At 43.6% G+C, this 12203-nt stretch overlaps 2 protein-coding genes across 5 annotated transcripts in view; both read left to right on the top strand.

The window, feature by feature from the left end:
- Positions 1–1166, top strand: part of LOC309653444 (pseudouridine-5'-phosphatase-like) — a 449022-nt gene extending 447856 nt beyond the window's left edge. For both annotated transcript variants that reach the window (XR_014259160.1, XR_014259161.1), the window contains one exon: positions 1066–1166. The gene's annotated coding sequence lies outside the window, so the exon portion shown is untranslated. The remainder of the gene's footprint in view (positions 1–1065) is intronic.
- A 21-nt stretch (positions 1167–1187) lies between these two features.
- LOC309653429 (neuroligin-4, X-linked) overlaps positions 1188–12203 on the top strand; it is a 581567-nt gene continuing 570551 nt past the window's right edge. For all 3 annotated transcript variants that reach the window (XM_082448092.1, XM_082448095.1, XM_082448088.1), the window contains exon 1: positions 1188–1446. The gene's annotated coding sequence lies outside the window, so the exon portion shown is untranslated. The remainder of the gene's footprint in view (positions 1447–12203) is intronic.

The raw sequence follows: 12203 nt of genomic DNA, 5'->3' as shown, positions 1-12203 counted from the left end.
TGTGAAAAAATAATATGTATATACATATATATGCATACTTAAGTATATAAATATACACACCTGTACACTGATTGTTGGTCTGGGTTTTGACCATGTTTTATTCTTTGCATATCCCTTTTTTCTTCTGAGATTGTTTCTAACATGGGTATGCATTACTTTTATTTTAAATTAAAAACCAAGTTAAAATTAAAAACAAATGAAGGCAGAAAGATGAAATAAGAGTCGTCCACATCACCTTACTTCCTGAATTGTTCTTTTCCTCACAGTGTGACCCAATACCGTTCTCTTCTTAGAGCCAAATGAAAGCTGACAGCCCCTGGGATCTTTTCCCAAATAAATACCGATTAGTTACCCAGCTATAAGCTACAATTAATCTCACTTTCGTCCAGAGTGAATTCATAATTTAATATTTCTTTGACAAGGCAGGAGATGTATTAGGAATTTGCTGTCATTGCTGTCAATTATTGTGGTGCCTTAGATGCACTTAAGTCTAGGTTGAAAATGTAAAAAGAGCGTCTTTTCAGAGAATGCTAATGCAAGCATCACTTCATAATATTATTCTATAGCTTTTTATATTTCCATTGATATTACATTTTTGCTTTACAATCACTTACCCATCACATTACCATTCCATTAAGGATACGACTCCATCTGTCATCTGTTCTATCATATATCTGTCTATCATCTATCTATCTATCTATCTATCATCTATATTCTATCTATAATCTATCACCTATCTACCTACCATCTATTCTATGTATCTATCTTTGTATCTATCATCTGTCATCTATCTTCCTGTCTATATAAATCATCTATTATGTATCTACCAATCATATCTATCTATCCATCCATCTGTCCATTTTCTTTCTATCTATCTATCTTATCATCTATCTTGTATCTATGTATGTATCTATGTATCTATCTATATCTAACTATACTCAATCTATACCATGCAATACTTGGACGTGTAATAGTTAATAGCCTGCTACCTAATGTTTTTAAAACCACATTCTTGGTAATCATGGTTCCCTCAATCTCATAATAAAATTCTGCGCTGGTTTGCAGGAATTTTCCAAGCCATAAGGAGATGACATCTGACTGCTCTGAGTTCTATGAAGAGTGACGTGGAGACACACGGCATGACGTGACTGTTACGACAGCCCAACTCGTCCCCCAGGTACGTCCACTCGCGCACCTTTCCCAGCCTGTCGCTTGGAAACATTGCCTCCTGCCCGCTCTCTCCTCTGAATACAGAGCTTGACGACACAGCATTAAATGTGTGTGGCTCCGTAGCACGGCTGGTGAATGAGAGGCTAAAGAATTAAGCTGCCCGGCATCTCAGGACAGGAGCATCCATCGCAGTCCACGTGCGGGCGGCCTCTTCGGCGACAGTGGTTCCCGTTGGAGTGGTTCTCAGAGCTCAGTGGCCTCTGTTGATTCTGCTGAGTAAGTGGCCAACGGGAGACTAAGAACGCGGTTGAGGAGGGGCTAGGATGGGACCAGGCGCCACTGGGTTTAGGTCACTTGTCACAAGCAGAGATGAGGTCCCGCGTTTCCCCGTGTTTGTTTAGATGACAGATGGTCAGCTCATCCAGGCCTGGCTGGACTTGGAGGGTGCAGAGACAGATCTGGACAAACCTTTGGTGAGGGCAGAGTAGGTGGCCTGGCTGTCAGAGATGGAGCGAGGAAGCAGACACGGGCATCACAGCTGTAGATGGAGGAGGGCGGTAGGTCCCAGACTGCAGGGGAGAGTGGGGCTGAGGAGCTGGGCTACCCCTTCCTTCCTTCCTCCCTCCCTCCCTCCCTCCCTTCCTTCCTCCCTCCCTCCCTTCCTTCTTCTTTCTCTTTCTTTTCCTTCCTTTCTTGTTTTCTTCCTTCCTTCCTTTCTTTCTCTTTCTCCTTCCTCCCTCCCTCCCTTCCTTCCTTCCCTCCTTCCTTTCTCTTTCTTCCTTTCATCCTTCCTTCCTTCCTTCCTTTCTTTCTTTCTTTTCCTTCCTGCCTTCCTTCCTTTCTTTCTTTCTTTCTTTCCCTTCGTTCCTTTGTTCGTTCATTCCTTCCTTCCTTTCTTCCTTTCTTTCTTTTCCTTCCTTCCTTCCTTCCTTCCTTCCTTTCTTTTTCTTTCCCTCCCTTCCCTCCTTCCTTTCTTTCTTTCTTTCTTTCTTTCTTACTTTCTTTCTTTCTTTCCCTTCCTTCCTTCCTTCCTTTCTTTTTCCTTCCTTCCTTCCTTTCTTTCTTTCTTTCTCTTTCTTTCCCTTCCTTCCTTCCTCCTTCTCTCCCTTCCTTCCTTGCTTCCTTCCTTCCTTCTTTCCTTCCTTCCTTCCTCCCTTCCTCCTTCCCTCCCTCCCTCCCTTCCTTCTTCTTTCTCTTTCTTTTCCTCCCTTGTTTTCTTCCTTCCTTCCTTTCTTTCTCTCTCTTTCTCCTTCCTTCCTCCCTCCCTCCCCCCTCCCCTCCCCTCCCTCCCTCCCTCCTTTCTTTCTCTCCTTCTTTCTTTCTTTCTTCCTTCCTTTCTTTCTTTCTTTCTTTCTTTCTTTCTTTCTTTCTTTCTTTCTTTCTTTCTTTCTTTCTTTCTTTCTTTCTCTTTCTTTCTTTCCCTTCCTTCCTTCCTTTCTCTCTCTCTCTTTCTCTCTTTCTTCCCTGCTTGCTCATTTTTGTCCTTATCACTTGTTTGTCCTTCTCAGACTTTGCAAAGTAACCGAGAGCTGGTTTTTAGGAACATCCTCTGGTCGTAGGACAGAGCAGCAGGGAGACAGACTGATGGACAGGTTTCAGCTGCAAAACTCTTTCTGAGACAGAAGGGAGGGCTGTTCAGCCAGGAGCAGTAACTTGTAGAAACTCATGAAAGGAATAAAACATTCTCCCAGGAAACCCGGAGATCTTTAACCCAGACACAAAGGCAAGACTGGAGACTTAGGGGGTAGCCTGAATACCCGCGTGAGAATACACCAAGCTGCCTGGCTTGCTCGGCTGAAATCTGTTTCTTAATTTAACCCCTCTCCACAGTACACTGCCCCTGCAACCCAACAGGGTGTCTGCAAGGCAACACGCAGCTTGTGAAAAGCATCACCCGGCTTGTATAACATCTCCTGAAAGCTGTTTACGTCTTACGCTTCTTGAAGTTAAAAAATAAAGAAAATTAAAAGTGAATGAAAGAGATCATTGCCAGACATCCAAAGATTGACAGAAACCAACTCTTTTATTGCAAAATAATAGGAGAAAAAAATATTTGCTTAGGCCCTTGCTTTTGTGCCTGACACACATTTGGAAAGTGGTGTCTGAGGTCAGTGTGTGCGCTTCCCAGGCTGCCAATCACATTTAAAACCACGACAATATAGCCTGTGTTTCATTTCTCTGTCCCGCTGAGTTAGATCTCAGCCTCACTACCTTCTCACGTCTCAAAAGATGCTGTTCCTTTTTTTTTTTTTTTTTTGACTCACTGAGTTTGCGTTTGCTTCCCTCTCTTAACCTCTTTCATCTGGTACCTCCAATCCCTCAAGGCCCACATCCAAGGCACCAACTTTCTGAAGATGCTCAAGCTTCTGGAGGGTAGTTAGTTCCTTCTCCTGGCTACACGGAGCCTGGGGTCACCCTGTTGTTAAGTCAGACAGATTTGTAGTGTGTAGGGTTACTTCCTGTACCAGGCTTCAAGCATCGTCTGAGATTCTATTTTATTTTATTTATTGTGTTTACCTTTGTGCCCTCAGCTCCTGGCACATGATTGGGGTTTTTTAAAGGTTCATTAAAACAAAGCAACTGAATTAATGTGTACAAAAATGTTTTAAACATTCTAGGCACTGCAAGAACCCCATCTACATGTTAGATTTATTACAAGTGACTGTGTTCGTCAAGGGTTACGTGACTATGTCAATGCTGTTCTGATGTTTCTTCCACTGTGAGTTAGATTTAGGGAGACTGGCGTCCAACAGATTCTCAACCTTGGACTGGAAAAAAATTTTTTTGGCAGAATTCTATGTCCTTTTTTTTCTTTCTACTATCTCACTAACTTCTTTTTAAAATATATATTCTTGGCTGTGGAGCCATCGTATGCATTTTAGGATGGAAACCAGCATCCCTGGTCTCTATGCATCGGATGCCAGTAGTACTACGCCTCCCCCTGGTTGTGACACCCCAAAATGCCTCCAGATGTTGCCAAGTGCTCCCTGGGGGGGACAGACAAACTCAACCCAAGGTTGAGAACCATTGGTGTTCCCTATATTTTGTTTTCCTTTTTTGTTGTTTTTTAAAAGAGTACCTGAAGGGGACCATTACAAAAGGAAAAATGGCATCTATCATGGAAAGATTCAAGTAGGTGCGGTTTATTTGTTAGACATCATTGAAGCCAGGTAAAGCTCATCTTTCTCCTCTAAGGAGGAGAGAGAAAGAAAGGGAGTTAAACAGAGGCACTTGCAACCCAAGGGGCCGTACTTGGGGTGCAGATTCAGAACAGGGCGCACGTCATCGAAAAGTGTGCTGTGGGGTGAAGAGTGTGGACGGGAGCCAGTTAGGTGCTTTTTCCTCTCTGAGCACGGCCCACCGTGGACAAGTCTCTCCTGCCTTATCCTGTAATCCGTCTTGGGCCTGGATCCCGTCTGCTTTCTAGCGCAATCACAGGCTTGAACCTGACTCGAATGAACAGTCTGAAAAGCCAAATTCGGTCTCCTTGGAATGAAAGGCATTTCTAATGGGCAACCACAAAATATTTTTCTCTGCAGTCACCACTCACACGCTTAACACTCTTGACTTGGTGGTTCATGATTAATTACCTGCTCAGAGCTACTTAGGTCTTCTGATTAATAGAAAGTCAGCAACAGGGAAAGGGAAAGAAATGCTGGAGCCTTGTCTCCATCTCTACTAAGAGATGACTTAACTATATGTAAACATTTCAAATTTGTTCAGGAATAAAAAGCAAAGGTTGTTGTATTAATCTGGGTTCTCCAGAGGAACAGAGACAATAGGACATATAGAGATCTAGCTATCCCTAGATAGCTAGATCTCTATATATTTACATTATATAAATATGTATATATAAATATATAGACAGATGTATCTATCTAATCTATCTTTCTATCTTATCTCTCTCCCTCCCTATCTATCTATGCATATATAGAGAGGTATGTAGATACACAGATATGACATCATACATATATAGTATGTGGAGGAATGTATGATGTCATATATGTACACATTATATCAATATTTATGGATATAGGGTGTGGAGATGACAGGCTATATGATTTCTTCTTTGGCAATAGTCGTATGATTTATGCAGTCACACTGCTGTGTTCTTTGCTTATCCTTCTAGGTAGCGACAACTTCAGAAGTGCTCAAGAACAATAGCAAAATCTCTCTCTCTTTCTCTCATATATATATATATATATATATATACATATATATATATATATGAAAAGTGAAATAATTGGCATTGAAAGGTTTTTATATAAGTTCCTTGGCGATAAATGCAATGTGCTTATTCAACACATATTTTTAAACTAAAAAGTGGGATTAATGTAAATCTGCCTAACAGAATTCCAGAACCCTCATTATTACCCATTTGTGGGATGAGAAAAAAGGTGTCTCAAAATATTACTCCCTCTCCCCTGTACTCATCAAGTCTGTTTTGAATCAATGGAGGTTTATGTGCCAACCTCATTAAATATTACAAATGAATCTGAAGAAATAATAGACTCGTGATGATATTTTATTGAAATTTTACAAAATATTCAGATCCATTCATTTGAAAATGTCAGGCGAAAACAAAAAACCTAAGCATTTGAAATATTTCTATCTGCAAACCATCAGTATACTTAGAAGCCAAAATTTATTATAATTCAATATTCCTACGAGTAATCCCTTTTATTCTGGTATTAGAACCAATTTCTATTTTCAATGAAATCTTCCATTTATTTTTTTTCTCGTTTAAGGAAATAATTTCTATTGGTCATGCATATTTACTGTTAGATGTTACCTAAAATAGCATAGCTACATCAAGTTTGAAATCCTGGCTTTTAAAGGATCATTTCAGGCTATCAGAACATGAAGGATATTGCATGAAGGGGCTTGTTGGGAGGATGTCAGTTGTACCAATTTTCAGAGTGTATCCAGAATGATGGGGGGTGCTTCTCATCACTGGCCTCTTAATTTGTAAATACTCTCTCTTCACAGTTTCCTTAGAGAAAGATTGCTCTGGTTACTCAGGGTCTTTGTGGTTCCATATGAATTTTAGGAGTGTTGGGGTTGTTTTTCGAATTCTACAAAGAATGCCACTGGAATTTTGATAGAGATTGCATTGAATCTGTAGATCACTGTGGGTGGTATGGACTTTTTTTTTTAATAAATTTATTTATTTATTTATTTTTGGCTGTGTTGGGTTTTCGTTTCTGTGCGAGGGCTCTCTCCAGCTGTGGCGAGCGGGGGCCACTCTTCATCGTGGTGCGTGGGCCTCTCACGGTCACAGCCTCTCCTGTTGCGGAGCGCAGGCTCCAGACGCGCAGGCTCAGTAGTTGTGGCTCATGGGCTTAGTTGCTCCATGGCATGTGGGATCTTCCCGGACCAAGGCTCGAACCCGTGTCCCCTGCATTGGCAGGCAGATTCTTAACCACTGCGCCACCAGGGAAGCCCCTGGACATTTTAACAATATTCTGTCTTCCAACTCATGAACATAAATATCTTTCCATTTATCTGTGTCTTCTTTCATTTCCTTCATTATTATTTTATAATTTCCAGTGTACAAATCTTTCATCTCTTTGGTTCATTTGTTCCTAAGTATTTTATTGTTTTTGTGGCTATTTTTCATGAGACTGTTTTCTTAATTCTATTATTTGCATATACAAATGCCACTGATTTTTGTGTGTTGATTTTGTATCCTGCAAATTTACTGAATTTGTTTGTTAGTTTTTAGAGTTTTTTGGTTGAGTCTTTAGGGTTTTCTATTTATATGATCATGCCATCTGCAATAAGTGATAGTTTTACTTCTTCCTTTCCAATTTGGATGCCCTGTATTTCTTTTCCTTGCATAATCTCTCTGGCTTGGATTTCCAGTGCTGTGTTGAAGAGAAGTGGTGAGAGTTGGCCTCCTTGCTTTGTACTGCATCTTAGAGGAAAAGCTTTCACTTTTTCATTGTTGAGTACGATGGTAGCTGTGGGGTTTTGATATACGGTTTTTGTTGTGGCCATTGAATTTTAAGAATAGATTAAACATTCTCTTGGTGCTTAAAAAATGCACCCAGAATTCAAAAGGTAGAAAGAGCCATCAACTACAAGAAGTGACACCCAATCTATGGAGAAAGTCCAAGATCCCACTGTGTACATTTTTTGCGTTTCCTCCATCAGTTGACATAGGTCTTAGACTGATGCTGTATGAGCTCCTTCTAACTGGGTAGGGCAGGTCTAGTCTACCCCAGGGATGCCCCAGAGACCAACAGGACAGTGAAACTTTGCTTAAGGTACCATTCCAGCTCCTTCCCCTGAAAGACCTATCCTGGGAATTGCTTTCGTTTCTAAAATCATTATCCTCTGTCTCTAAAGCATCTTCTCTCATTGTTCTTTGAAACCGTATTCTGGGAGAGCAATGCAGGCGTTCGGGGATAGACTCTATCTCTATTTTTATTATGTTTTAATGTTCATTTTAAGATTCTTCCCCACCTCTCGAATTACATAGAGTTTTATTATTTTTAGTCTCACAGGAAATATTCTCACTTTGATTGCATCTTTGAAGAGTGTATATGGATGCATAAATGTAATGTATTTCCAATTTATGTCCCTTTTCTGAAAAAGAATGTCGAGAATAGTCAAAATCACACGTATTACATTATAAATACCATACTCAGAGCCATAGTATCAGTTATCTGTATGTATATAAATTAAAGATGTAAGGTGTGTGTGTGTGTGTATGTGTGTGTATGTGTGAGAGACAGACAGAGAGAGAGATGCTATATCTATGTTGTATATAGATTTCTGAAACATATAATTTCATTAGTTTTTAAACTGAATGTCAATATTCAAGATTTCCAAGCTTCTCCTCACTTTGTCCTGTATCATAATTAAGTCAAAGGAAAGAATTCACTTTTGAATTTCAATTACCTGGAATTGACCCAGCAGCTTCTTGCCTATCTTCAGTTCTCTCTCACACTCGAAGTCAACGTAACTTCCATTTGCTTGCTGTTATATGACCGTTCAAAGCACTCCCTACACACACACATGCAAATATTCCGTATGATTTCCACGTGAGAAAGGGGGAGAGACAGCTCAGTGGAGTGGAGCCTTTCTGGCATAACCGAATGAGAAAACAAGTTTCATTCTCTGATTGCAATCCTGTCATTATCAAAGATATAATTTAATTTCACGTGCATGCTTTTTGACATGCGCTATGCCTGTCATCAGTAATAAGCCCAGCAGGTTTTATGTAACCCACACAGCTGGGTCTGCGAAGCACTTTTGAAACCTAAATAAGATTGTGAAACTGGGACATGGAACCCACTGATAGGTATCACTCTTTCCCGCGGAGAGAACGGATAATGCGCTTTTCATCGTCTCTCTGGAATTTTCTATCACCCTCTAGTCATCCAGATATTCGCTGGGGAGGCGCAGCTCCCAGGATGTGGCTCTGGAAACAAGCTGGTCTGGTCCTCTGGGGCCACTAATGACTTTTCCTGGAGGTCAGGGGATAAGCAGCCTAATAGGGGCAATTCTGCTCCCATTTGCTTCTGGCTGGGAGACCATCAGCGTTGATTCCAGGCCCCCACCCCCCGCTCCAGGCAGCCATCACCCTGGGGACCCTCATGCAGCAAACTGCTCTCTACCAGGTAGCAGCCCAATTAAATTATCAGCGGCCAAATTGCTCTGCCAGCCTTTCAAGTACATGCTTCATCTGTGTGACTAAGGATTCAGAACAAAAGGCAGATTTCCAAATTGCCAGTCTCTTTAATAAACCGTTTGAAGGTTATATGTTTGATTCTCTTAAGGGGCAACGTCCTGTTGTTTTTCTACCATGGTCATATTCTCTGGAGCATTGCTTGCAGAGATGGAAGGGTAAACGTCTCCGTTCTAGCCACATATTAGCAGAGGGTGGCATGGGCCCCCCAGGAGGGCTTGTTAGAAAAGAGCAGGCTGGGCTCCCCAGAGAGTCTGAGTCAGCAAGTCTGGGGTGACACCCAAGAATTTGCATTTCTAACAAGTTCCCAGGTGCAGCTGATAGGCTTCCGGCCCAGGCACCCCATCTTGAGAACCACTTTCTACAATGTATTTCTCCCATTTTAACTAAATCATTACATTCAACAGTTCAAATAATTCTATACTTCAATCTGCTGATTCATAATGATTCATTCCATCAAGGTGTTCTCCTTCTCAAAATCTGTATAGTTTAATTATCCACGTCTCGGAATTTTACAATATTTTCACTCTGGCTTTGATAACCATGAATTTAAGAAAAGAATAACATCAGTGTAGGCACCGCTCCTGGTGTTCCCATCACACCCGTTATGTCTTCTTAGAATTGCATAGTAGAGGTTATTTCTCCCTTTATTAAAATTAATTAAAAAATCCCTCTTACCTTGTTTGAAAATGAACTAGGAATAGAGACACGAGAGGCATGCATTAGAGGACTAGCTACATGGACATCACAGGCACCTGGCAAGTTTAATCACCCACAGGTGGTTCTTGTAGCTGTACATGCAGCTCACCTGTAACCTGTGCTTGTGAACCAAGGGGTCAGGCAGAGGTGTCAGGAGGACCTCTCTCCTCTGCTAAGTAGCGGCATTTCCGGTGTGCTGACAAAGGCTCGCTCTTCCAAACAAACATCTCCCTACCTGCATGGTGCTATCTGAATTTCCACCCTTCATTTGATTACCAAGTCTTTTATAAAATAATTGGAACGAAAAGTTAAAAAGTAAGTACCCCTGAAAGAGGTAAGGTACGGAGTAAAAGACATTCCGTATATACTACAGGGCTGTACTAATTTCCTAGGGTTGCCGCAAAAAATTACCAAAAACCAGGTGGCTTTAAACAACAAACATTTATCCTCCCCTAGTCCTGGGGACCAGAAGTCTGAGATCCAGGTGTGGGCAGGGCCGCGCTCCCTGCAGAGGCTCCAGGGGAGGGTCCTTCCCGCCTCTTCCAGCTCTGGGGGCTCCAGGCGTCGCTGGGCTCGTGGCCGCCTCCCTCCCGTCTCTGCCTCCGTCTTCACGGGGCTCCTCTTCTTTGTCCTCTTTTTTTATCATAAGGACGCTTATCATTGGGTTTAGGGCGCATCCTAATGCAGGGCGATCTCCCGGTTCCTGGCGCAGAGCTCCCGAAACCCTAGGAGTTTCCCGAGTGACGCAGGCGCGAGGAGCATCCTGCGACCCTCGGCACGAGCCCCGCCGCGCCTGAGTCTGCGCGGAGGCGTAGCCCTGGGAGGCGCGGGCCGGTTGCCCCGAGGAACCAGCCACGTGACGAGAGGGTGGGCCGTTCAGCCCCGCCCCCAGGCGCCACGCAGCGCACAGGGGGCGGGGCTCGAGCGGCGCCCGAGGCGCGAGGCTTCGGACCGTCGTGCCTGGCGGCAGCCCCGTGCAAACCCTGCGTAGCGGGGTGCCGAGAGCTTCCGGGTCGGGGAACCGGTCCGCACGTTGGGAGAGTGACGCGCCCCAGACTCCACGGAGACAGAAGCTCCGGCGCTGGGGCCCTCCCGGGCCTCGCCGTCCACCGCCCTCTCTGGCTGTCCGTCGCTTTCCGATAAACGGGTGAGTCAGCCACGTGGTGCCTGAGTTCTCTGAGGAGGCCGCGCGGGGACCCTCCGTGTGTAGCCTTGTGGGACGCAAGCGTGGGCGGCCTGGGGCCCCAGTCCCTGCGCTTGGTGGTGACGTGGGAGCCGCCCTGGGGGGCCGAGCCTTTACCCGGGAGGTCTGCGCGCACGCGGGCCCCTGTCAGAGGTGAAGTGGAGGCCACCCAGCTGTGTCCCAGGAGAACCGGAGGCTTGCTGGGTGCGGAAAGCCCACACGTTGGGTGTCGGAAGTGCTGTGAGTAGAGACACGGTTTTCCTTTAATAATAATTAATATTATTATTTTTTCTACTCCTTTGGAGCAAACACCTTCTCCTGGCGCTGACCTCTCTGCTCTTGGCCTTTTCCCCGTAAGCCAGCCTTCTCTCTGTGGTCAGAGAATTGTCTGAAACCACAGTGAGATCATGTCCGTACGTGCTTAAAGCCTCCGTGGTTTTCCAAGGCTGTTAGAAAAAAGCACAAATTCCTTCACCTGTCCTGCTGACCGAGGAGGGGCCGCAGGTGAAGGGTGGTTCCTGATATAATGAACGTGCTTTCAGGCCGGTGGAGACGATCTCCCACGGCGTACGTCTCGGGGTTTATGCTCTGTGTCCTGTTGCCTCAGGAGCTTCAGTGTTTTTTACTTATGTTTGACAGAGGAGAGAGATTAAAATAGGGACTAATCAATGTGCCTAACCTTCTAAGAGCGGACCCGTTTGCTTTGGCGAGGCGGACTGTCACAGCATCTGTAAATAAATCCAGCTTTGCCTTGTCATTTCCAATATTTGTGCCTCTTACTTCCCCTCTGGGTTTCATTTGTTGTGCAGAATTTCCAATAATCATATCTGTTGTGAGGCTCCTTCTTTTGTTCCTGGTTTACTAAGCCCACCTCAATTTTGTTCACTCTTATTGGCTTTGGTTGTGAGGTCAGTAATCTTCCCCGAGTCAAAGATCTATGCAAGACCAAAGCAGAGCTCAAACCCAACAAAGGACACCATGTGCATAGAATTTTGAGACTAGGGTGGCAACTTCTCTTGGCGTAGAAATTTGTGGCGTGTGTGGTCATGCTTTAGCAGGTTAGGCTCTCGGCCAGCTCCAGAAACTGCTGCTAATGTGTGTCTTTATCTTTAAATACTGTTGGACGTATTTTAAGTAAATATTGTTTGTTTTTAAGTGGGTCTTGTCATTAGACCAGCCACATCTAAATGAAATAGAAATTATTTTAATTTGGTCTGTACTGTGTTTCTACTTCTGACAATTTCGCACTTATGCCAAGTCTGTCGAACCTTTGGGATTGTTATCTACTAAGTTACAGCGAGAAAAGCAGCAGCAAACTGAGCACTGTTTAGTTTTTGTTTGTTTTTTGGGTGGTTTTTTTGGCCAACCTTGAGTCATCCATCTGGCGCCTAATTCCTTGAGTCTAGCTCCTCACAATTTCAGCTCTCCCAGAATTTCACGTTCCTGCCCACAATC

Source organism: Balaenoptera physalus (genome assembly GCF_965194825.1).
Source record: "Balaenoptera physalus genome assembly, chromosome: Y".
Classification (NCBI taxonomy): domain Eukaryota; kingdom Metazoa; phylum Chordata; class Mammalia; order Artiodactyla; family Balaenopteridae; genus Balaenoptera; species Balaenoptera physalus.
The sequence above is the reverse complement of the archived record's forward strand: the minus strand, read 5'-3'. Positions and strand labels throughout refer to the sequence as shown.